The 26,721-nt window shown below is 47.2% G+C and overlaps 1 protein-coding gene across 1 annotated transcript in view; it reads left to right on the forward strand.

The window, feature by feature from the left end:
• The window catches only part of SND1 (staphylococcal nuclease and tudor domain containing 1), a 1,835,638-nt gene that overhangs the window by 531,300 nt on the left and 1,277,617 nt on the right, over positions 1-26,721 (forward strand). The gene's annotated exons all lie outside the window — the stretch shown is intronic.

Below are 26,721 nucleotides of genomic sequence, written 5' to 3' on the forward strand. Positions count from 1 at the left end.
CATCGGCCCGAAGAAAAGAAGACTGCAGCGCGGCTCGGAGGAAAATGAAGAGCTTCAACCGCGGCCGATGGGACTCCGCCTCCGCAAGTGCTGACAATGAAGGAGGTTAGCGATGGGAGGAGGCTGCTGCTGCCGTGAGTTCCCGGGGTGGGGGTGGGGGAGAGAGAGAGTGAATGAGCGAGCAAACACAGCTTGCTCGCTCATTCACTCTCTCTCTCCCCCACCCCGGGAACTCGCGGCAGCAGCAGCCTCCTCCCAACGCTAACCTCTCCATTTTCAGCCCTCGCGGAGGCGGAGTCCCATCGGCCGCGGTTGAACCTCTTCAATTTCCTCCGAGCCGCGCTGCAGTCTTCTTTTCTTCGGGCCGATGCCGAGCGCACCAGCGTGGCCTCTTCTTGCCGCGCAGGCACCCGATACTCTCCACTTCCTCTTCCGGGCCGCGGGGGGGAGGGGGGGGCGGCCGTGTGTGTGTGTGTGTGTGTGTGAGATGCATGTATGTGAATGATTGAGAGCCTGTACATGTGAAAGAGAGTATGTCTGTGATTGAGAGCCTGCCTGTGAGAGAGAGAGCATGAATGTAAGTTTACCATTGGGAACCTGTATGTGTAAGTTTGTGATTGAAAACCTGTTTGTGTGAAAGAGTATGTGTGTATGATTGAGATCCTTTGTGTGTGAGAGAAATCATGTGTATGTATGATTAAGAGCCTGTGTGTATAAGTAAGAGAGAGATCATGTGTGTCTGTGTGTGATTGAGAGCTGGTTTAGGTGATGGAACATGTGAGTATGTGATTGAGAGCCTGTGTTTAAATGAGAGAGAGAGACCATGTGTGTCTGTGTGTGATTGAGAGCTGGTTTAGGTGATGGAGCATGTGAGTATGTGATTGAGAGCCTGTGTTTAAATGAGAGAGAGAGACCATGTGTGTCTGTGTGTGATTGAGAGCTGATTTAGGTGAGGGAGCATGTGAGTATGTAACTGAGAGCCTGTGTGTAAATGAGAGAAAGAGAGGACATGTTTGTAAGCATGTGAATGAGAGTCTGTGTGAGAGAGAAAAAGACAGCATGTATTTATGTGATTGAAAGCCTGTGTGTGTGTGTAAGCATGAAAAGATAGACAGCATGTGTGTAAATGTGTAATTAAGAGCCTATATAAGTGAGAGAGAAAAAACATGTGTATATGTGAGTACTGAGAGCATGTGTGTATAGGTGTGTCGTTGAGAGCCAGTGTGAGAGAGAGCGCTGGTATGTGACTGAGAGAGGAGAAAGTTCCAAGCAAACCACCCCACCTCCTGCTAATTCAGAACAATCTCAGGACACCTGGATATCAAACATTCCCAGGTATGCAGAGCAAAAAAATTTTGTATCCTTATTATTTTTCATTACTGGGTCTTTGTGTCTGCTATTTTGAAATATTTTGTTGGTATCTGGAAATGTTTTATATGCGTTTTTAATTATTGGATATTCCACTCATCAGATGTTTCGAAATATGTTCTTTTTGTTAGTACAGTTTTACTGCTGATGATTTTATATTTCTTGATTTGTTTTATAAGGATGGGTGATGTTTCTTTTTTCCTTTGTTACACTGCATACAGAGACTCTGGCTTGTTGCAGTTTCCAATTCATTTTTTTCTGCATGCTTCTTGTTATGCGTTTTGGTCTCTTTATTCTATGTTAGGTGAGGGACAGCACGTGATTCAGGTGAGGTTTTCTGCTGGCGTGTAGTTTCTGTGTAGGACTCTATAGCAGTCTGACTTGGTCTGTTTTCCTAATAGGAGATGTATTGGTGTCTTAAGGCCTGGTGTAATATTTTCAGAGACTTATTGTACTTTAAAAGTGTGATCTTACATAAAATGCACACATTTACTTATATTTAGTTTTAAACATATTGTATGGCTCTCATGGAATTACATTTTAAAATATGTGGCGTTTATGGCTCTCTCAGCCAAAAAGGTTCCTGACCCCTGCTCTATAAGAAATTTGCCAATCTTAAGTTCAGATAGAAATGTCCTAGAAGGTTGTAATGTTCTCCTCGTTGTTTCTGAATGTTGCCATTTCTAATGTCAGATTTATGTCCATTTATTATTTTCCTTATAGACTGACCTATTTGTTCTATTTAGAAAGCAGAGGGTTTTTGCTGGCATACATTACATTGGAAGAACAGGTGAATGAGCCCCAGGTATTGTAGTCAATGTTGTTGGATTCTGTGATGGTGGTTAATATGAGGACAGAGTTGGCATCTGGGTTTCTGGTAGGATTTGGTTCCTGAGTTGTTGTACAATTTGTGGATGCTGGTGAGTATCTGAGGTTGGAAGGCTGCTGAAAAGCCAGGATAAGCTTGCCACCCATTTCCTGTGAGAGGGTGGTATCATTGTCTAGGATGGGTTGCAGATCCTTGATGCAGGACTGATGTGTCCCAATAGATGAACTAGGTGTTCGCCTAGGGTGCCAGCCAATAAGGGGCAGCAAAGAGCAGCCATACGCTCCGTGAGCGGAGCCTATTCTGCTCACAGCCAAGAGAAGTAGAGACTCGGCGGGCCGCAAGCGGAGCCTATCCCACTCATGGCCGAGAGGAATAGAGACTCGGCGGGCCGTGAGCAGGGTCCATCCTGCTCATGGCCAAGAGAATTAGAGATTTGGCAGGCCACAAGCAACGTGCCTGTGTGTGTGAGTGAGAGGGATTGTGTGTGTATGAAAGCAATGGTGTTAGTGAGAGAGAGAGAGGGAGCCTATGTAAGGGTTCGTATATGAATGAGACACTGAACTAGCTGTGTGTAAGAGAGAGGGGGCCTGTCTGAGTGAATGAGGTTAGAGCTGGGGCCTGGACTGGGGGTGGGTGGGGGGGGGGGGAAAGGGGGCAGGTGCAAGATAGAAGGTTTGCCTAGGGTGCCTAATACCTTTATACCAGCCCTGCCTTGACAATATGGTTCAGTGGTTTCAAGTGGGATCTATAGGTAACAACCAGAGGTGTTCTGTTTTGGGTTTTTTTTTGTGCTGATCCTGTAGCAGTGTGTGCCTTGGGTATTTGTCTGGCTCTGTTGATTTGTTTTCCTACCTCATTGGGTGGGTACTATAATTCTAAGAATGTCTGATGTAATTTCTCCAGATGGGAGACCCTCTCTGAAGGGACAGAGCAGATGTGATTGTACCATAGGGCTTGGCTGCAGACAATAGTCGTTCTGATGGTGGGGCGTGGGTGGAAGCTTGGAGGCATGGAGCCCATGTCCAGATGATGAAGTCATCGATGTACCTTAGGTAGAGGAGTGGTTTCTAGGTATAGTTGTTGAGGAAACTTTCTAAGTCTGTCATGAAAATGTTGGCATATTGTGGAGCCGCGCGGGTACCATGGCAGTGCCGTTGATGTGCAGATACAAGTTGACTTCAGATCTGAAGTTGTGTATGATGACAAAATGGCAAAGTTTGCTAGACCGATCAGTTGTGGAGGCATCTGGGATATGATATTCATGATGGCTTGTAATCCTTCATTTTGGGGGATGTTTTAAGGGACCCAACATCCATGTTTGCTGGAATGGTGTTAGCTGGGCAGTAGCCAATAGAGTGGAGTTTTCTCAGAAAATCTGTGGTTGTTGCGAAGGTAGCTGGGAGTGCTGGTGGCATAGGGTCTGAGATTGGAGTCCATGAAGCCAGGTATTCCTCCTGTGAGGGTGTTGATGCTGGAGACAGCTGGGCATCCACGGTTCTAAACAGTAAATATTAATCTGGGCATTTTCCTTCTTGCTTGTGACTGCTGCATCTAGGCACATTATGATCCTCCGTATGGATTCTAAAGCTATAGGTGGCTGGGGGGAAGAGAGTCCTAAAACCCGTGGGATGAATTTTCAAAATGTTAGAAGCATAAAAATCAGCATGTGTGCGCATGAGTAGTATCTACTCGCGTGTGCTGCATTTCATAAAAGTAATAAATATGCACGTATTTTCAATTGCACGCAGTGATCTCGACTCTCAGGTGTGTCGATGTCGTCAGCTGCTTACTGCTCCTTGACTGCAGTCCACTGGCACCTTCCTTCTCTTCAGCCGTGAGTCAGATGGGCTCAGCTTATGGTCCACTTGGGCCTCCTTCTACTTCGCGGCATTCTGCTTGCTGCGTGTTATTATTTGTAAGGGTTTCAGGTGGATCCCTGGACCTGTGGCAGATGACCACGCCCACTGGGGGAATCCCGTGAGGGGCCACAGGTCAGGCTCAACATAGGAGACACACACACACTAGTTCTTTTATTATACAGGATTGGTGAACCACCAGAGGTGGCAGTAGTGAGCTGGAAAGTAGCCCGGTTGGGCTTGTAGTCCCTCAGGCTCTGGAACAGCGATCCCACAATGGCTGTGCTGTAATGGAGAGAACTGATATTGAGTAGTAGCAGTGAATGCAGAGTTCAGGAATAGAGCCTCATTGGTAATGTACTCACGCAGCGGTCTCTGTGTGGAGCACAGGAGCTGGAGTAAAGGCAGGCCCTCGAGGAGCGAGTACCTGGTTCCAGGGAATAGCTCTGAGAGAGAGAGAGAGAGATGGTAACTCACAGATGTTATAGGCAGTGGTGTCTTCCTGGCAGAAGTGAAGTCCAGGTAGTGAGTCCAGGAACATGGGCCCTCGAGGAGCGAGTACCGGTTCCAGACAGTGACCTGAAAGATAGAGAGAGGGGCTCCCGAGGAGCCGGGTACCCCAAAGAGTGTAGGTCCAAAGGAGGCAGAGTAGCTAGGTACAAAGAGCAAATCCCATCCGTTTGGAAACCTTTGCTAACTCGATTAGCTAGCAATCGCGTAGGCCTTTTGTATCCTGGATGCATGACGTCATCACAGGGGGACGCCCCTGAGGTTCGCGCCACTGAAGGTACTTGAAGCAGGGCCACGTGGTGCGCACGCCCTAAGGCAGCTGAATGGCATGGCGGGAGGCAGTGCCCAAGCTGGTCCAGGGACGCCGGAGAGGACGGCAGGCAGACGCCGCGGCAGCCAAATGTCCTTACCTCTCTGGTGACTGCAGGAGCAGTCACCAGAGAGGTAAGGAGGGCGGAGTGGAGACGTCGTGAAGCGACAGTCGTAACACTGCGCACTCGGGGCTGCCTCCTTTTTCTGCCAAGAACGGGGTGGGCTCCTTTCGTGGCCCACTGGGTCTGGCTCTGTTTCTGGCCACTGAGCAGCTTAAAATCCTGTCCGCCAGCGCAGGCTTCTCTCCTCTTTTTCAGCTGCACCAACCACCAAAAACAATCGGGTAGCTGATTGGTGCTACACAGCCGCTGCTGATTGGTAAGTAGTCAGGGATAGACCACCCTTTGCTCGACCGGGTTTTACAGTGTCCGATTATCATTTGTAACCAGACACTGTACAGCAAGCTGCAAAACCGGGCAGTTGGTCACCCTATTAGTAATTAATCTGCCCATCAGACTGCTGAAGGCAAAATTCGAGGGATAGACACAAGTCTTCCTGTTTTTGTTTACTCTTATCAATTTGAAGGGAACTAAAAACAAACTCTGCACTGGTGGGGAATAAAAAACAAAATGAGAGAGAGAGAACTCTAATAGTTTTTCTCACTGTATCGCATTCTTGTCCCCACCCCCCAACCTGGGGATGTTAACTTTCTAAAGACTATTGGCTCAAAATTCTCCTTTCTATAAAATAATTAAATACATAATGAAGCACAGCATTGCAGTTAGTCCACTTGAACAAATACTTGTCAACCCTGTTGAGAGAGAACTGTCTGTGTCCTGGAATTCCTGATCTGGTGTCTTGCTACATACAATTCTAAGGTCTCTTGAAAGAATTGCTGATGGAAGAAAACAAGATACAAGAAAAGATATTGGAGATATACCAAGCAAGTGAAAACACATATTGGAGATTTCTAATTCACCTTATCTCATCCCTACACATAGGATTGCAGTGGGGAGGTGGCATGAGGGGTGAGACGGGTTCTTTCAGAACAATTGTATTTATTTTTCTGTTTCTAGTTATGGCTGCACATAGGATCAGATCTTAAGGCAGGCAGACAAGGATAGAACTGGAAAATGAGGGTCAAGCAAAATTTCTGGCTGAAAGGGAAAATGTTAATTCTTAAATGCTTCCAAGGCACAAACAGATGAACAGAGTAACCCCTAATTGAAGTCCCTAGTTTTAGTCCACAGGAAACTTAAATCATTATGATCAGCACTGAAAGACCTCTCACGCATTTTTATAGCAGGCTGCACATAGTGCACATAATGTGCCCACTGAGTAGCCACTTGAAAAACCACCTTGTTGCTTACTGTTGATAGTGTGAAAATGTATTGGAATCTAACATAGTAATGATGACTGAGATAGACCAAATGGTCCATCCATTCTGCCCAGCAAGTCTCTTATGGTAGTAACTACCAGTCCATGTAGGTTAATCCCATGCATTCTGTTAAGGGTAGTAACTGCCGCTTTGTGCATGTTATCCCCAAGCCTTATGTTAAAGGTAGTAATATTTACAATCAAAACTAAGTAACTGCCCAACCTATAAGAAAATTCCTAGGACAAGCAGGATGGTAGTCTTTACATATGGGCGACATCAGATGGAGTCCACCAGTGTCCCCGGTGTTCAAGCTTCCCCCTGCGATGCTAGCGCCACTGCTGGAGTGACTTGATGTCCTCTTGGGCATTTTGCCCACACAGCTGCCACTGGTGCCCAGGGGTCTCTTGATGCCCCAGCGGCTGCCCAGTCATCCCCCCTCCGGAGTCATCCCAATTATGGGTTTCTTGGAGGAGGAGGTTGCCTCCCGTCCAGGGGCACCGTCTGAGCTGGTACAGCGCCCACTCTTGCCCATTCCGATTCCCGGTCCCTCGGGGCCCTGGGTGTGCTTGGTGCTGTCGGTGCTTTTGGTTCCGAGTCCAGGGGTCTCAGGCAGGGTGTGCCCTTCTCAGTATGTCCCAGGGGACTTCAGTGAGGAGGAAGCTCCGTATGATCCCTGGGGGGATGATGCCTTGGAGTCTTCCTCTCAGGACTCTGGAGACATCCCCTCAGATCCATCTCCTCCAGATGAGAGGCATAGATCCCTGCCGTAGGATCTGACCTTTGCAGGTTTTGTGCGGGCCATGGCCGAGTCTGTTCCCTTCCAGCTTCTGAAAGAATAGGACGCCCATCACAAGATGCTGAAGTTCTCCAGTTCGTAGATGCCCCAAAGGAGGTGCTCGCTATCTCAGTCCATGATATCTTCAAGGAGTTGCTCCTCAGGATATGGAAACACCCAGTCTCTGTACGACCGTTGAACCGTAAGGCAGACTCGCTCAACCTTGTCCAGCCGGTCTTAGGTTTTGAGAGGCGTCAGCTCCCACATCACCAGTCAGTGGTTATGGAGTCGGCCCTCATAAAAGCTAAATGCTCCTGTACCAACACATCGGCGCCTCTGGGGTAGGAGCACCGGGCTGCAGATGCCCTGGGAAGGAATTTGTATCAGGGTGCGATGTTGATCGCTCTCATTGCCTCCTACCAGCTTTATATGACCCAGTACACTCACAACCTCTGGAAGCAGGTCCAGGAGGTAGCTGAACACCTCCCCCCAACAACAGCAGGAAGCCCTCCTGGCCGTTGCCCAGCAGGGCTTAGAGTGTGGCAAACATGTGGTGCGTTCCACCTATGATGTCTTTGAGATTGCAGCTTGGGTGGTGGTAGTGGGCATTGGAGCTCATAGGTTGGCATGGCTCTGAGCTTCAGACCTCCGACTGGAAATCCAAGATAAGCTCACAGACCTGCCCTGTACTGGGGAGAACTTGTTTGGGGACAAGATGCGTGATGCTGTGGCTCAACTGAAAGACCACCATGAGACCCTCCAGAATCTCTCTGGCAGCTATTTGGACCCTCTATCCTCAGCCCAGAAGGTCTCACGTCAGGGCAGCAGAAGGTCCTTTTATCACCCGCGTACTTATGTGCCACAAGGGAATTCTAGGAGCCACACTCGACAACAATGGAATCACAGACCTCAGCCGGCTTCTCAGCAAAGTCCCACCATGGGATTTTGACTGGTACTGAGGGAACATAAGCCCTGTACCCATACCTTCAGCCTTGGCACCCCCAGTTGGAAGTCTGCTGCGGTCCTTCCAGGACCGATGGCCACAGATCACCTCGGACCAGTTGGTCCTGTCCATCATCCATCGAGGGTATCTGTTAAATTTAATGAGTGTCCTGGCGGACTCTCCCCTCCTGTTCGTTGTGGGGCCAGACCCCACATCAGGAAGTTCTTTACAGAGCTCTCCACCCTGTTAACTGTGGGAGTGGTAGAACCCGTTATCCAAGGTCAAGAAGGACTGGGATTCTACTCCAAATACTTCCTGTTTCCAAAGAAAACAAGGGGGTTATGACCCATCATAGACTTGAGGATCTTGAAAATACATCTGCAAAGAGAGAAGTTTAAGATGGTCTTCTATGTCTGCCCTAAAATCTTTTTATTTTATTGTTTTAAAACCCAATACCTGATATACAATATTTACTATACAATATTTACCTACTGTACAATGCATAAACACAATACAATTACTAAAACAATGATAAAATATAAAAAAGATATACTCACAAGTTAAATATGTAGGCCTGATTAAATACTTACCTACAGATCTGTAATTCGCTTACCGCAATGGTGCGAGCACACTCTCTCTCTTCTGTCTCAGAGTATTACTTCTCAATAGTCAGACATCCAGAAATCTTTATCTGGGTAACTTCTGTTGGACAAAAGCCAATTGCTGTCCAAGTACCAGTGTTAGGTCTTAGCCTGTCCAGCAGATTGAGAGACAAGACTGCACAATACACGGTGGCCGCAGCTGCCGCTGGGTCCCTTCATGGTCGCCAAAATGTTATGCGCCAGACACGTTTATGACGCTTATCCATGGGTACAAGAACACTGTACTTAGATTTTGTAGAAAGTATGATTTTTTTATTGAGCAATATAAGTATTCTTGGGAGATACTGGATGCCAGTTCTCTGACAAACTGACTAACAGTTTCTCATCTGTATACATGAACTGATCCTTCTTATATAGGTAAAATACAATACAGTACTAGGTCAGAAATCCTTAAGTTGTGTGACCACCTGGAGTATCATTTACATAGATTGTCATGTCAACAGCATGATAGAGTATCCCTCATTACCCTGACCAGTTCTCCAAGTTGGGGCCCATTTACCATCACTCTTTAGATAATCCTTTGTTCTGTTAAAATCTTGCTATTCAGGGCAATCGTTACATCTTATGCTGTGTTTACAGACACCCCTGTAATGACATTCTAGCCTGAGGTTCTGACCATTGCTTCTGCTCTTGTAACCCTATAATTAGGCATCACAAATTGTCGCCAGCTTCAACTGCTGTCCAGATGTCCTTGGAGTTCCTCCAGGTCAGGGTCAGTAGGGCATTTAAAGTTCACCTAGCCAGAAAGGCTAAGATAGCAGAGGATTCTGGGTCAGTTGCCATCTCTATGTTGGTCTCAAGCTCAGGCACACATATCACTGGGCACCCTGATTCCTCTCCTGCAAAGAGGGGACTGGCTTTACTCCCTCGACCTAAAGGACGCCTATGTCCACATAGGAATCTCTCCCAGTCACAGAAAGTACCTATGATTCCTGGTAGATGACGCTCACTTCCAGTACAAGGTCTTGCCTTTTGGCCTGGCCTTGGCCCCACATGTCTTCACCAAGTGCTTGGCAGTTGTGGGTGCACACCTTTGTCAACTAGGTGTGCACACCTTCGTCGACTAGGTGTGCACTTCTTCCCCTACTTCAACGATTGGCTGGTCAGGCAGCCATACGTGAAGGGGCGCTTCATTCCTCCAACTTGACCATACAGGTGCTGGAATCCCATGAGTTTGTCATCAACTACCCGAAGTCCCATCTTGTTCCGTCGACTCAGTTGGACTTTATTGGGGCCTGCCTGGATACGACCCAAGGCCGGGCTTTCCTTCCTCATGACCAAGCACTTACTCTAGTGTCTCTGGCAAGCTTGGTCTGCTGTTGATGGGTGCTGGCCCGCCTTATACTTTGGTTGTTGGGTCACATGGCTACCTCTGTCCATGACACCCCCTTGGCCTGCTTGCACTTGCAGAGAGCCCATTGGACTCTGTGGTTGCAGTGGCGCCAGGCCTCCCAAGACCTCAGTGTACAGGTGTGCATCACAACACCCCTCCAGGACTCCTTGTCCTGGTGGGAAATTCTCCCCAACCTGGAGTGGGGGGTTCCCTTTCAGACCCCTTTGTACCAGGTTGTACTCATTACGGATGCTTCCATCCTGAGCTGGGGGGTGCATGTGGCCAACCTCCACACACAAGGTCGCTGGTCCGCCCAGGAGGCTTCATGCCAGATCAACTTCCTGGAACTTCAGGTGATCAGGTATGTGCTCTGGGCATTTCAGGATCGCCTATCCAGTCGAGCGGTCCTGATCCAGACCGACAACCAGGTAGCGATGTGGTACATCAATAAGCAGGGAGGTACCAGATCGCACCTCCTCTATCAGGAGGCTGTCCAGATTTGATCCTGGGCCCAGTCTCAGGGAATTCTGCTCCAGGCTGTAGCGGAGTCAGAGAATGTGGTGGCGGATCACCTGAGTCGAGCGTTCCACCCCATGAGTGGTCCCTGGACCAAATGGTGGCAAATTGCCTTTTCCACCTCTGGGTGAAACAGGACATAGATTTCTTCACCTCCCTGTACACAACAAAGTGAGCAATTTCTGCTCCTTGCACAGGGGAACCGGGAGACCAGCCTCAGATGCCTTTGCCCGCCATTGGGGCAAGGACCTTCTGTATGCATATCCTCTGCTTCCACTGGTATTGAAGACTTTCCTGAAGCTCCAGCAGGACGGGGAGACCATGATTCTCGTGCCCCCCCCCCCAAGTGGCTGAGACAGCTTTGGTTCCCAATCACACAGGATCAAGGAAGGCTGCATCATCCCAACCTCCGAGCCCTGTCTCTGATGGCCTGGGTGTTGAGAGATTAGTCCTGCGGCCGCATGACCTCTCTGAGGAAATGTCTCGGGTCTTTGTAGCTTCTCGAAAGCCATCCACCAGAAAATCATACACTCTGAAGTGGAGGAGGTTCTCCATTTGGTGAGAGTCATGGCTTGAATCTATTCTCTTGTCCTACTCCTAAGTTGTTGAACTACTTGTTATCTCTTTCTGATGCTGGTCTGAAAACCAACTCAGTCAGAGTGCACCTCAGAGCTAACAGGGCCTACCACCACGCAGTGGATAGTTTGCCTATTTCCATGTATCCTGTAGTGAGCTGGTTCATGCAGGGTTTGTTTCAGCTGAAGCCTCCTCTGCGGCCTCCTGTTGTGTCCTGGGATCTTAACGTAGCTTTGGCTCATCTCATGCGAGATCCCTTCGAGCCGCTGCGATCCTGCAAGTTGAAGTACCTGATGTGGAAGGTTATCTTCCTGAATGCAGTTCAATCGGCAGGCAGAGTCAGTGAACTTCAGGCGTTGGTAACATATCCACCTTACGCTTTCCTCAGGAAACCCGCCCACTACCCCGCAGAGTTGGGTCTCTGTTATGTATGTTTTATTTTTTCAGAATCCTGTGTTATGAGACTGAAGGGGGGACCCCGCATGGACGCGTGGATAGTGGCATGCTGGGCATGCTCAGTGTGACTAGTCAAAATTCTAGAAACTGTGACAGAAGTTTTTTGTGCTGCGCTCCATTTGATGTCACCAATGTGTGAGGACTTAACATCCTCCTGTCCTAGGAGAACACCTGTTAAAGCTAAGCAACTCTGCTTTGTGGTGTGAAAAAAATAAAATATCCCCTGACGCAGATCTCTGTATTGAAACAGACCCATGACTGAGTTCTATTAATCGCACAGCGGGGTTGTATGACCTATTCAGCATTATGAGATAAGTATCTGAATTTTATCTGCAAATTGCAAATAATTCTATAAAAATTGAAAAGTTGACGGACTACCTATAAGGTTATGAAGTCAATTTTATGCTGGTAGAGCCTATTATGAGGTCTTTAGATATTTTGGAGATAATGCTCAGTGATTGAATTATTACACAATCAGAGGATCACTATTTTGGCATTGCACACCCTCGGTTTCTTGACACACTTATATTTTGTGTGTCTATTAAAATACAACACTGATTCTTTTAAGAGTTGCTGAAAGGACCTGCCCTCCAATAAAGAAACATTTGAATCTCCAACAAAATCCTGTGGAGAACTCATTAAAATTAAAATATATATTGAAATAGGGGGGTGATCAGAGAGAGAGAGAGCTTGGTAAAATGTCATGGGAGGAGACGGCGCAAATTTTGGGTGAGGATAGAATCTATCCTGCTATGGTTGTCTGGCAGAGGAATATGTTTAATCTTTACAGGAAGGAAATAACTGATGCCAGATCTCTATTTTATTTGACAATGGGGTTCTAAAACTTGCACCAACATTTATTTTTTTTTTGTATGCACTTACTAAAGATTTAACACGCCTGCTAAAACAGCACTTAAGTACAAACTCAGGTTTTCTTTGACTAAACATTTTTCCCATATTCGCAGAATGGGAGAAAAACTTAGTAAATGAGGCCCTTTACACTGTAAACCCTCTGGGGACAGGGAAATACGAACAATACCTGAATGTAGTCCGCTTTGAAAAGCGGAATATACATTTTTTTTTAAACATGTTCATTAACAAGAACTTTGGTTTTCAGTTTTATTTTTTCTGGTTATTTATCAGCGTTTATTATAACAAATAGAAACAGAATAAATATCAGTGGAGAAAAGTCTTTTTTCCGCTTGGCTTTGTCTCCTTTTTTTCAAAACTGTAAAAGTAAGCCCGGCACGTGGCACTGCATGTTCGCACTGAGGGGAGAAGTGAGAGGGCAACTCGACTTCAGGAGAAAAAGATGAGACTAAAGAGGACAGACCAGACCAAACAATATGGCTCCTTTGACTCAGGAGCAGGAAGAGAGCAAGAGGAGAGAAGTGGTCTGAGTAACCAGAAGACAGATTCTGGTAGAAATCTTTGCATAAACTCTTATTGGTGACAAAAAATAAACAAAAGCAGCTCTGCTAGTCTCTGCAGTTTTAACAGAAAATGTTGCAGATGACAGAAAGTTATGCAGACTAGTTAAATCTCAAGCGGATTGTGATGAATTGCAGGATGACCTTGTAATACTGGAAGATTGGGCTTCCAAATGACAGATGATAATGTAACGTGGCATATAGGGAAAAATAACCCTTGCTGTAGTTACACAATGTTAGGTTCTATCTTAGGAGCTACCACCCAGGAAAAAGATCTAGGCATCATAGGGGATAATGCATTGAAATTGTCGGCTCAGTGTGCTGTGGCGATCAAAAAAGCAAACATAATGTTAGGAAATATTAGGAAGGGAATGGCAAATAAAAAGATGGATGCCATAATACCTGTGTATCGCTCCATGATGAGACTGTACTTTGAATACTGTGTGCAATTCTGGTTGTCACATCTCAGATATAGTTGCACTGGAGAAAGTACAGAGAAGGGTGACCAAAATAAGGGGCATGGAACGGCTGCCCTATGAGGAAAGGCTAAGGATGTTAGGGCTGTTCAGCTTGGAGAAGAGACGACTAAAGGGGGATATGATAGAGGTCTACAAAATCATGAAAAGATTTGAACAAGATAATGTAAATCGGTTATTTACTCTCTCAGATAATAGGAGGACTAGGGGGCCCTCCATGAAGTTAGCAAGTAGCTCATTTAAAACAAATCAAAGAAAATTATTTTTCACTCAGTGCATGGTTAAGCTCTGGAATTCATTGCCAGAGGATGTGGTTACAGCAGTTAGTGTAACTGGGTTTAAAAAAGGTTTGGATAAGTTCCTAGAGGAAAAATCTATAAACTGTTAATTAAACAGCAATAGTAGCTTGAGATTTATTTAATGTTTGGGTACTTGCCAGTTACTTGTGACTTGGAATGACCACTGTTGGAAACAGGATACTGGACTTGATGGACCCTTGGTCTGATCCAGTATGGTATATCTTATGTTATCCACAAAATCAACCCAATCGTATCACTGGTAAATATATCAACTTCACAGGTTAATGCCAAGTACTTGGCATTAACCTGTGAAGTTGATATACTTGGCATTAACCTGTGAAGTTGATATATTTACCAGTGATACGATTGGGTTGATTTTGTGGGACACATTGAAGGTACACTGGAGTACAGTTGTAAACGGGTAGAAGGTTGTGATTGATATCTTATGTTATGTTAAAGTAGTCTCAGAACCTACAGCTCAGTAGTGTCGACTTTCTCTAGGCTTCTGTCTCTCCTGTGGGCCTCCTGGCTTGGCTAGATAAACACCTTCCCATGGACCTATTGGTTTCACTCATAAAAGCATTAAGTTGTTCACTTCAGATATTTTTGAAAAACCTTACATATCATTGTCACAAAGAGAGTCTCTTTACTGGCTCCTCTTGATGGGGGGGGGGGGAAGGTCACCACAATGTCAACCTTCACCGCATTTCTACATTTCACAATAATTTTCCAGAGAGAAAAGAGGTGTCAGCACCATCAGACATCAGAAGTCTTAACACCACATCTCTGTTTTTCATAATAGATAGCTTCCCATAAGTAATAAGTAGCTTCCTATGGAATAGCATCTGATAGAACGGCTGGGACCCGGACATCTTAGAGGGCATGGACAAGGCCCTGAACACCACGAGAGCCAGGGCCGGTAAGTTCACGTCATCTGCAAATGTCAAGGCTGCAACAGATGTCTACATATTTTGGCATAACGTGTTTACATTGATGCAAAGTGTGCATCTTATGCCAAACAGCACATGTGCACTTCTTAGCATTTATACTTATGTTGTCTTTGTTGAAGCCCCAGGGATCAGCAGCATAGCCCCAGCTCTCACTGCAGCCTTCCAACTGCTCCAGATACTGGCACTCCTGGGATCACCCCTACCCCTCGACACAAGCATTAACCTTGCCAGCTTCATGGAGGGGGCAGCGCTCTCATGGGAGCACACTGGCTACTCCCCACCTGCCTCCAGCACGCCATGTCACCATCAGGATGCAGCAGACACATCAACCCATCAGCCCAGGCATGCTGGCTTTGGAGCAAAAAGACAGCACCTTTGCTATCAGCAACCACGCCATCAGCAGCGCCGGAGCAGGCGATACATGCTCGACCGCATTGAAAAAAGTTATGGGTTCCACCTCCATCACATACGGGCAGAGTTGGTGCGGTTCAAGAGGTTTCTGATCTGTCACACCCCAGGTTCTATAAGTGCAGACAGCAGCCCTGATGTAAGGCCTAACCACAATCTCAACCTCCATAAACAATCTGACAACTGCATTCACACAAATCCTTGACAGATTGCCTGAGCCTCCACCTATGCCATCCCCATTCTCCCAGGAATCCACTCCACGCAGCGTTGCCTGGCTATTAGGATGGTCCGGGGGTAGGCTCCTCCAAACAGATGCCACCCCCAACCCAAAAGCCCTGCAGAGGAAAAGGTCCATGAGGCCCTCCAGTAGTAAAGAGAAAAAAAGCAATCAGACTTGTCCAAACAAGCCTGGCCGGTCCTCTGTACAGAGTTCCTGTGCCAGCTAGATAGAAGAAGACTGCTGGGCCCATCCTGACTACAGAAGTCCTGAGCTGGCTTGCTGATGTTTATGGTCTACTGTCTGCCTGTGTTGTCCTGCATGTTATTTGTTATGCCCTCCTCTATTCTCTCCCCGTAGACCTGCCTCCTTGATATGGACTCCAGTCATAGTCCTGCTGGTGTCACTTCTCGTCTCATCCTGCTCCTGCCTCTCTGCTGGTGTCGCTTCTCGTCTCATCCTGCTCCTGCCGCCCTTCAGGTGTCACTTCTCGTCTCATCCTGCTCCTGCCACCCTGCAGGTGTCGCTTCTCGTCTCATCCTGCTCCTGCCGCCCTGCAGGTGTCGCTTCTCGTCTCATCCTGCTCCTGCCGCCCTGCAGGTGTCGCTTCTCGTCTCATCCTGCTCCTGCCGCCCTGCAGGTGTCGCTTCTCGTCTCATCCTGCTCCTGCCGCCCTGCAGGTGTCGCTTCTCGTCTCATCCTGCTCCTGCCGCCCTGCAGGTGTCGCTTCTCGTCTCATCCTGCTCCTGCCTCCTTGCAGGTATCGCTTCTCGTCTCATCCTGCTCCTGCCGCCCTGCAGGTGTCGCTTCTCGTCTCATCCTGCTCCTGCCGCCCTGCAGGTGTCGCTTCTCGTCTCATCCTGCTCCTGCCGCCCTGCAGGTGTCGCTTCTCGTCTCATCCTGCTCCTGCCTCCTTGCAGGTATCGCTTCTCGTCTCATCCTGCTCCTGCCTCCCTGCAGGTGTCGCTTCTCGTCTCATCCTGCTCCTGCTGCTGCCTCCATGCTGCACGTCCTGGTCCTGCTGGCTGTTACATGAACTTTGCTGCCGTGGCCCTTTGACTGTTACCCTTTGAGTGCACTCTTAAATGTAGCCATTAATGCAGTTTTGTGCAGCTGTTATGATCTGGCCCAGTCAGCGGGGAAAAAGAGGTTTGGGACATTCCCCCAATGACCCTAACTATTTGGAAGGAGCCAGATGCCACAAAATGCAGGATGCATAATAGTTTGGTGAGGCCTGGTATAGTGTGGAACCTTTCAGTGAGCGGATCCTGGTCCCCTGTGAGTTCTTGATACAAATTCATGATAACCTGAGAGCTGAGGTGAAACCTGGTAACCACATGTTCCTCTGGCATCCCCAGCATTGTGGGGCATTGATGCAAGAAGCACTCTCGGAACCACCTGTATGCCCTCCTGCTGAGGGGCTTGTGGCTTTGGCTCCAGTGCAAGTACTTTCATAGGAGATGTTTGAACCTCCCTTGCCTGTTGCTGTTAAGCAGCCAGTATTCTACTACTAGTATATTTCCCCCTAACATTGCAGCTTTTGGAAGACAGAGCAAGTAGGAAACGGTGCTTTTATTGGTCCAGCAGAGCTGTGTAGTTGTGGCAGAGTGAAGGCCTCATTTTATCCTATGCGATAATATCTGTGATAATTGCCACAATAATGGCCACTATGACAAGATGAAAATTTTTTCCTCTCTACTGCAAAAAAAAAGAAAAGTGGTGTTATTTCTCATGTTAAATCCTGCATTAATCTGTTTTACTGCAAACTGTTTAATTTTCTCTTTTGCATACTCATGTTCATATTTTGCATGCTAATACGCATTTAAATACATTAGACCCCCATTTATTGCGTGGTACGGCCCTAATGAATGACCCTACAGGATAGTTAGCCGCCCTCCTCATAAATAAATACAGAAAATAGCTAAATGTGTGAAAGAGGCAGAGTGTTGGTCTTAAATGTAGATAAGATAGAGCCATACATAGCAGCCACCATCTACCTTAATGGCCCATCTTGAATATATTGCATTCATCACATTGTTAGTCCAACGATGCTATAGAAATCTCCATTTAGGTCTTGACATTGCTGCTTCTGAATTGGGATATTGAATAAACATTCCAACTCATCTACGCATGGCTTACAGTACCTTGTGGAAATTTGGGGGGGGGGGGGGGGGAGTACTTTGCTGCTTTCCGCCAATTGCAGCCACTGTGGTTTGAAAAGACTCGGGTGTGAGGTAATGCAGCATGCTCGAGTTTGACAAGCCTGTTTGTTTAAGGATCCCTAGCTGGTTTTAACTTTTTATATAGGGCTCTTCTGGCCATTGAGCTCAAGCATCCATGTAGGTTACTTATCTCTATCTGGCAGACCCTATCAGATGGTCATGGCTGTGGCTGCCTTCTTGCTGTCCTCTGCTGCCTCTGCCGCTCTTTTCCTCTCATCTGCCTCTCTCCTTTTCTACCACCACCTCCTTTTCCTCTGTCTCTTCCCTCTTCTCCACTCTCCCCTTCCTCTTCAGTCTTTTACCAAGTTCTCTTGCTACAGTAGCCACATCTTCATCTTGAAACCCACAATACATACTGGTAGCTGAGCCCTAGAGCTAAAAAGAACACATTCAAAGTAGGCATTAAATTTTAAAGGCGCACACTAAATTTCAAGTAGAGGAGAGAATAGCATGCTAATCATTACGGCCCATCCAATCCAACCAAAACATAACTCTGGGATAAAGAATTGCACATGACAGTATTCTTGTACTCCAAATTTTTTAAGATAAGAAAAACTCCTCAGATTTCTCTCTTAACATGCAGCATATTCCAAGAAACATAGAAACATAGAAATGACGGCAGAAGAAGACCAAATGGCCCATCCAGTCTGCCCAGCAAGCTTCACACATTTTTTTCTCTCATACTTATCTGTTTCTCTTAGCTCTTGGTTCTATTTCCCTTCCACCCCCACCTTTAATGTAGAGAGCAGTGATGGAGCTGCATCCAAGTGAAATATCTAGCTTGATTAGTTAGGGGTAGTAGCCGCCGCAATAAGCAAGCTACACCCATGCTTATTTGTTTTACCCAGACTATGTTATACAGCCCTTATTGGTTGTTTTTCTTCTCCCATGATGTTGAAGCAGAGAGCCATGCTGGATATGCATCGAAAGTGAAGTATCAGGCACATTTGGTTTGGGGTAGTAACCGCCGTAACAAGCCAGCTACTCCCCGCTTTGTGAGTGCGAACCCTCATTTCTTCTCCCCTGCCGTTGAAGCAGAGAGCTCTGCTGGATGTGTGAAGGATCAGTTTTTCTTCTCCCCTGCCATTGAAGCAGAGAACTATGCTGTATATACATTGAAAGTGAAGTATCAGGCTTATTTGATTTGGGGTAGTAACCGCCGTAACAAGCCAGCTACTCCCCTCTTTGTGAGTGTGAATCCTTTTTACCACATTTCCTCTTGCTGTTGAAGCTTAGAGCGATGTTGGAGTCACAGTAAGCATGTGTATGTTTATTTAATAAGGGTATTGTCTCCAGGCAGTAGCCATCATTCTGGCGAGTCACCCACTCTTCATTGGCAGCCTCTTGACTTTATGGATCCACAGTGTTTATCCCACGCCCCTTTGAAGTCCTTCACAGTTCTGGTCTTCACCACATCCTCCGGAAGGGCATTCCAGGCATCCACCACCCTCTCTGTGAAGAAATACTTCCTGACAAAAGACAAAAGCATCATAACACTTCTGAGTGGGATAAAACTTGGGCTGTGATTTATTTATTTATTTAAAAAAGATTTATAGCCTGCACTCTACTGTAAGTACAAGATCATGGCTACTGAAAGGAAAATAAAGTAAAACATTTAAAATGTAAACTAACTGCTTCCAGTAGAACTGGAAAAGCTATGACAGTCAGCCATATAGAAGAGCTATAACATATACCAGCCTTATATTGATCAAGCTACGTGGGAACAAGGGAGAAAACTGCCATTCTGTTAACATTAAGCCACATGAGGTATTATTTCTTGCTGGTCTGTTCCACCAGGATGAGTTCTTACATGCTAACACACCAGCAAACCTCCCTATTGATTTAAAAGAAAAAATGCAGCAAAAAGCCACCTTCTTGAAAACGTCTAATGCCTGTACTTCTGTCTTGAGACCAGCCTCATTCAACAGAAAGGAGTCTCTGGTCATGGGATGAGGACGAAAGGGGATACATTCAGGAGAAAGACTAGTGGGTGTGGGGATAAGGACAGTATCTGAATTCAGGAAAGAATGGGACAAGCACAGACTATCTCTGAAGGAATGAAAGGGATTGTAGAACTGAGCAGTCAGTGTGGATGGACAGATTAAATAAGATGTATGGTCTTTCTGCCGTCATGTTTCTGTTTCTAAGATGACAATACAAAGAGAAAAATGTTAAACATAGCTTAAATGATGAGTTAGGAGTAGGTTCTTGGACCTTAAGAAACAGCAGTTACACAGTCCTTGCAATCTTTCATATTGCATTTATGATGAACAGAGATGACAAATTTTTCAGCATCGTTGACTATTAAAAATTGAAGTGTTTCCTTTGAATACAGTTCTGTCAGGCAAGGTACAACATGGCATGTTTGCTCCATGTTTCTGAGCTCTTTTTTTTAATAATCAAAAGCCTCATCTTTTTTTTTTTCGCATCTCTATTGAAAAGTTGTGATTCTGTGATTTAAAAGCTGATTTTGTCGGCTTTGTATGCAGCCTGAAGAATTCTGGTTTTATCACAGGAATTATAGATTTTAAGTATTGCATATCATCTGTTTTATCAGATGGAGTTGGGGCCAACACCCTATGTGTTCATGGGCAATTCTGTATCTTCTAAATTTTCAAACATTCTAGTTAATCTTACGTAGCTCATATTTCAGCTTCCCAAATAGTCATAAATTCGGAGAAGTAAATAAACTTTCTTAAAAGGGACTCCAAATTCTGGCTGTTGTCTGTAAGTAAACTCTTGCTCTTAAGTTTCACCTTCTGCTTTTTCTAGGCTATCTAGAGGTGGCATGAGAAATATTGTCATAAATTTCCATTTTGGCTTCTAAGCTGCTGATATTTTGTCAACTAGCTTCTCACAGGACAAGCAGGATGGTAGTCCTCACATATGGGTGACATCACAGGATGGAGTCCAATCACGGAAAACTTCTGTCAAAGTTTCCAGAACTTTGATTGGCCCCTACTGGGCATGCCCAGCATGGCACTAACCCTGCAGCCAGCAGGGGTCCCCCTTCAGTCTTCTTTTTCCGCGCAGCAGTAGCCTCGCGGTAAAGGAGCTCTGAAGAGATTCCTGACAGGAATTTTCCTCACGGAATTACTAAAAGTTAAGTTGCCCCACAGGGGTCCCTTTTCTACCTTTTATAACTCCGCAGTACTCCGGTAAGTTTTGAACCGTTTCCTGTCGATTACCGTCGAGTTTGGCTTTTGCAGCCTACTGGCTGTCGACCGTTCTGCGGCTAAATTTTTTTCCATGACGTCGGGGTTTCGTCGGTGCCTGGACTGTACCCACACCATGTCTATCACAGACCCCCATAAAGTCTCTGTAATGTGTTTAGGACACGAGCACGATGTCTTGACCTGCACTAAATGTGCCCTAATGACACCGAAGGGTCGCAAGGCCAGAATGGAGAAGATGGAACTTCTCTTCCGTGCTCAAACCCGACTCCGTCCATCGCATCGACGTCGTTGGAACCGGCACTGTCGACTTTGCGCCAGCATCGACCACCGACCAGTGACGGATCGGCATCGACGACTTCTCGGCCATCGACACCCTCTACTCCCCCTCAGGATCGAGGGGATCGCAGAGAGAAACATCACCATCGACACTATAAGACTCGGACCATCGAGGGAGCGAAATCATCGACCTCGCCATCGTCCGAGCCGCTGTCGGAAAAACCCCGTCCAGGAAAGGCACCGACCATTCCTGCAACAGAGTCTCCGAGGCAACCCGATCGGGGATCGGGAGCTGCGACTCCACCTGTAACGGTGGTCCCTCCGGCTATTCCTTTGCTCCCTCCTGTTCCGGAGCCGGGGCTGCTTGCTCCAGGTCTCCGAGAAGAACTGGACCGGTTGGTCCAGGAGGCCATTGACAAGGCGATGCAACGTCTTCATGTTTCTCCGGCACAGACACCGGCGCCGATTGTGGGAACCGATCATCGACCCGATTCCGGCAGCGCTGGCACCACTGCTATCCAGGATGGAAGCCCTCATGGCCACTTTTCCATCGATGGATCCCGGGTCTCCGACGGCTCCGATGCCCTCCCCATTGACAGCATCATCGGGAGGAGAAACACCATTATGCATTCCTCCATTCGGAGTTATGCCTCAGCCATCGATGCCTATACGTCCCTCGCCACTGATCCAACCATCAGTGCCGATACGTCCATCGGCACCACCGAGCCATCCATCGATGCCCTCGATGCCTGTACCGATGCCTTCGATGCCATCGTCGGTGCCTCCGATAATTCCTCAGATTCCTTCGGAGCCCAGACCTTGGACATCCAGGTATCCAACCACTCTGTCCTCCTCTACTTCCTAGAGCAGAGCTTTCCAAACTGTGTGTCGGGACACGTTAGTGTGTCGCCTGCAGTGTGCAGGTGTGTCGCGCAAGCCCGGTCAACTCTGATGCGAGTTTGGGCTTTTTTTTTTCTAGAGATTCACTTTTTTTTTTCAGTTTATGGGTTGCTTATTATTGGGTGATTTTTGCTGTCAATCGCGTTTTTTGGGGGGGGCTTGGTGGGTGGAACGAGCCCAGCCATCCTTGCATTGGCTGCTGCTGCCGATGAGGCCTGGCCATGAGGAGTACTGACTGCAAGCAGCAGTGTCTGGTGATCATGGAAGGGAGTGAAGCACTTAACTGGCAACAATCAAAAAGACGAGGTACATGAGTGTGGGGGCCAGACATGTGCTGGGGGGAGAGAGATGAGGGAGTGGGGGGCAAACGTGCTGGGGGGACAGACATGTGCTTGAGGGGGAGAGATATGAGTGTGTGGGGGCCAGACATGTGCTGGGGGGAGGAGAGAGATGAGTGTGTGGGGGACAGACAATTTGTTTTATTATTGTTTCTCATAAATTATAACAATAACATGAATCTTGGAATATATATTTTTAATATAAATTTAAGGTTTTCATGAGATAGGTTGTGTCGTGAAACATTTTATTTATGTATATATTTAAGGAAACATACATAAATTGTCAAAATATGTTTCGTTCGTTTAACCTTTAACCTCTGGTTTACTAGTAGACTGAATTACCGTGTCGTGAAATTATGTTTGTCTAAAAAGTGTGTCACCAACATGAAAAGTTTGGAAAGCTCTGTCCTAGAGGAAAGGGTATTGACCCTTATACCTGGGGTGATACCTCATCAGACACCGATGACTTACCTTCACCACCTTCACCTACTGAGAGTAGAAAGCGTTCTCCTTCAGAGGACCTCTCATTTATAAATTTTGTGAAGGAAATGGCTGAATTGGTTCCTTTTCAATTGCAGACAGAACAAGGTGATAGGCACCAGATGATGGAGTTGCTCCAATTCCTGGATGACCCCACGATAACCTCTATTCCTGTTCATCCGGTTCTTCTTGATCTTCTCAAGAAGAACTGGGAAAATCCAGGAACAGTTGCTCCATTACACAGAAAAGCTGACACTACTTATTTAGTACAGTCAGCCCCAGGGTTTCAAAAGTCACAGCTTGATTACTACTCGGTCGTGGTAGAGTCTGCACAAAAGAGAGCAAAGAGGTCAAAACCTCACTCATCTACCCCTCCTGGTAAGGAACAAAAATTCCTGGACAACATTGGACGCTGGGTATTCCAAAGTGCCATGCTCATCTCCCGAATTGCTGCTTATCAGCTTTATTTGACCCAATGTAACAGGGCCATATTTAAGCAGATACAGGACTTCTTAGACTACCTGCCTCAGCAATTCCAAGACCAACTACAAACCCTTGTAAATAAAGGTTTTGAGGAGGGCAAGCATGAGATCAGGACATGTTATGACATTTTCGACACCTCTACCAGAGTGTCTGCAGCTGCTATTTCAGCGAGACGGTGGGCCTGGCTCAAGTCTTCTGACCTTCGCCCAGAAGTGCAAGACCGGTTGTCCAACCTGCCCTGTGTAGGAGATAATCTGTTCGGCGAACAGATCCAACGGATGGTGGCTGAACTAAAAGACCATCATGAGACCCCTAAAACAGCTCTCTTCGATGCCTTCCGACTTCTCTTCAGAGCAGCCCTTTAGAAAGGACTCCAAGAAGTCGTTCTACCGTCCACGAAAGTCCTACCCACCACCAGCCAGATCCTGTGCTACAAGACCTTATCAGAAACCTCAGTCTCGCCAAACCCGAAAACAAAAACCACAAACAGCTCCCCAGCCGGGGACTGCTTCCAGTTTTTGACTTCCACTTGGAGAACAGCAGCCAAGATCCTCTGTCGCACATACTAGTGGGAGGTTGACTGTGCCACTTTCACAGCATGTGGCATTCAGTCACTTCCGACCAATGGGTATTGGCAATCATTGCTCAGGGTTACCATCTGAACTTTCTCGCCCTGCCACCGGACTCCCCACCTTTGCCGATGTGGAGAACGTCCGACCACTCCGTTCTTCTGGATCAAGAGGTCTCCCTCCTTCTCCAGTCAAGAGCAATAGAACCCGTTCCATACTCTCAGCAAGGCCTAGGGTTCTATTCCCGGTACTTCCTAATCCCCAAAAAATCAGGAGGCGTCCGTCCTATTCTAGTACCTCCAGCGAGAAAAGTTCAAGATGGTCACTTTGGGCTCGCTTCTACCTCTTCTACAAAGAGGAGACTGGCTCTGCTCTCTGGACCTCCAGGATGCATACACCCACATTGCGATAAGTCCAGCTCATCGCAAATACCTGAGATTCATAGTAGGCCTCAAGCACTATCAATACCGCGTGCTTCCATTCGGCCTAGCTTCTGCTCCACGAGTCTTTACAAAATGCCTCATAGTCGTCGCAGCATTCTTCAGGACACAAGGTGTTCACGTCTACCCCTATCTGGACGACTGGTTAATCAGGGCTCCCACTCAGCAAGCTGCTCTGTCGTCCCTCAATCTAACCTTACATACACTAATTTCATTAGGATTTCTCGTCAATTACGACAAATCCTACATAGTTCCATCTCAAGCCTTATCGTTCATTGGGGCAGGCTTGGACACCTTACAGACAAAGGTTTTCCTGCCTCAACAACGAGCACTGACCATCGTGTCTCTTGCTCACCAACTGCAGTCTCAGCACGCTGTGACTGCACGCCAATTTCTCATCCTTCTGGGACATATGGCATCCTCAGTCCATGTCACACCAATGGCCCTGCTTGGCACTGGACTCTGAGATCTCAATGGACTCAAGCTATTCAGCCTCTGTCGACCATTGTCCACATCACTGACTCGCTCAGTCTGTCCCTCGCCTGGTGGAAAAATCAGAATAATCTCCTCCAGGGATTGCCCTTCCAGGTTCCAAATCCTCAAATCACTCTCACCACTGACGCTTCCAACCTCGGGTGGGGAGCCCATGTAGCCGATCTGCAAACACAAGGCTCTTGGTCTCCAGAGCAAGCCAAACACCAGATACATTTCCTGGAACTTCGAGCAGTAAGATATGCTCTCAGGACTTTTCAGGATCACCTGTCCAATCAGGTCATTCTAATTCAGACGGACAACCAGGTGGCCATGTGTTCATCAACAAGCAGGGAGGCACAGGCTCCTTCCTTCTGTGTCAGGAAGCTGCGCAGATTTGGGCGGAAGCCCTCTCCCATTCGATGTACCTCAGGGCCACCTACTTGCCGGGAGTGGACAATGTGCTGGCAGACCAGTTGAGTCGCATCTTTCAACCGCACGAGTGGTCTCTCAACCCCCTCAGTAGCAAACTCCATCTTCCAACAGTGGGGATATCCTCAGATAGACCTCTTTGCGTCCCCTCAGTATCACAAAGTGGACAACTACTGCTCCCTCATTCGCAGCAAACACTCTCCACCCAGAGGTGCATTCTCCCTCTCATGGGCAATCGGTCTGCTTTATGCATTCCCTCCACTTCTTCTTCTCTCGAAGACTCTCGTGAAGTTGCATCAGGACAAGGGAACCATGATCCTGATAGCACCTCACTGGCCTCGCCAAGTGGGGTTTCCAATACTTCAGGATCTCTCCATCCACAGGCACATCCCCTTGGGAAAGGACCCGCTCCTGATCACTCAAAACGACGGGAGCCTACGCCATCCCAGGCTTCAAGCCTTGTCCCTGACGGCATGGATGTTGAAAGGTTAATACTTCAACCACTTAACCTTTCAGATCCAGTTTCCCGTGACTTGATTGCTTCGCGAAAGCCTTCCACGAGAAAAGCTTACTCTTACAAATGGACAAGGTTCACGTCATGGTGTTTTTCTCAGTCCCTTGACCCCTTTTCCTGTCCAATCCCGAAGTTTCTGGACTATCTTTGGCATTTGTTAGAATCAGGTCTAAAGACCTCTTCCATCAGAATGCATGTCAATGCGGTAGCCACCTTCCATAAGGGTATCGGGGATGTTCCTATATCAGTACAACCCTTTGTAACATGCTTTTTAAAAGGCTTGCTCCATATCAAGCCTCCATTACGTCCTCCGACCCCTTCTTGGGACCTTAATCTAGTTCTGGGTTGGCTCATGAAACCACCATTCGAGCCTCTTCACTCTTGTGAACTCCGATATCTCACATGGAAGGTGATTTTCCTTTTGGCGATCACTTCAGCACGCAGAGTTAGTGAATTGCAGGCCCTAGTTACCTATTTGCCTTACACTAAACTTCTGCAGGACCGGGCGGTACTCCGCACTCACCCTAAATTCTTACCTAATGTAGTCTCGGATTTTCATCTAAACCAATCCATCATACTACCTACCTTTTTTCCCAGGCCCCATGCCAACCCAGGAGAACAGGCTCTGCATACCCTTGACTGTAAATGGGCTCTAGCTTTTTACCTAGACCGTACATCGGCCCACAGGGAAAGCACTCAATTGTTAGTCTCTTTCCACCCTAACAAGTTGGGAAAGCCTGTGGGTAAGCAGACTCTCTCCTCCTGGTTGGCGGACTGCGTATCCTTTTGCTATCAGCAAGCGGGCATTCCATTTCAAGACCGTGTTAAAGCACACTCTGTGAGGGCCATGGCGACTTCAATAGCACACCTACAATCGGTGCCACTTCCTGACATTTGCAGGGCTGCAACCTGGAGTTCTCTCCACACTTTTGCATCCCACTATTGCTTAGACAAAGCCGGAAGACAGGATTCCATCTTCGGCCAGTCTGTCCTTCGTAACCTGTTTACAACATGTCGTACCAACATCCTTCCGCCTGCCTGGTGGGGTTCAGGATGCCCTCTCCCAAATTCCACCCCAGTTGTTGTGCCTGTTGCACGCCTTTGGGTACATTTGGTGCAGGTTTGG

Source organism: Rhinatrema bivittatum, chromosome 9 (genome assembly GCF_901001135.1).
Source record: "Rhinatrema bivittatum chromosome 9, aRhiBiv1.1, whole genome shotgun sequence".
Taxonomy (NCBI): domain Eukaryota; kingdom Metazoa; phylum Chordata; class Amphibia; order Gymnophiona; family Rhinatrematidae; genus Rhinatrema; species Rhinatrema bivittatum.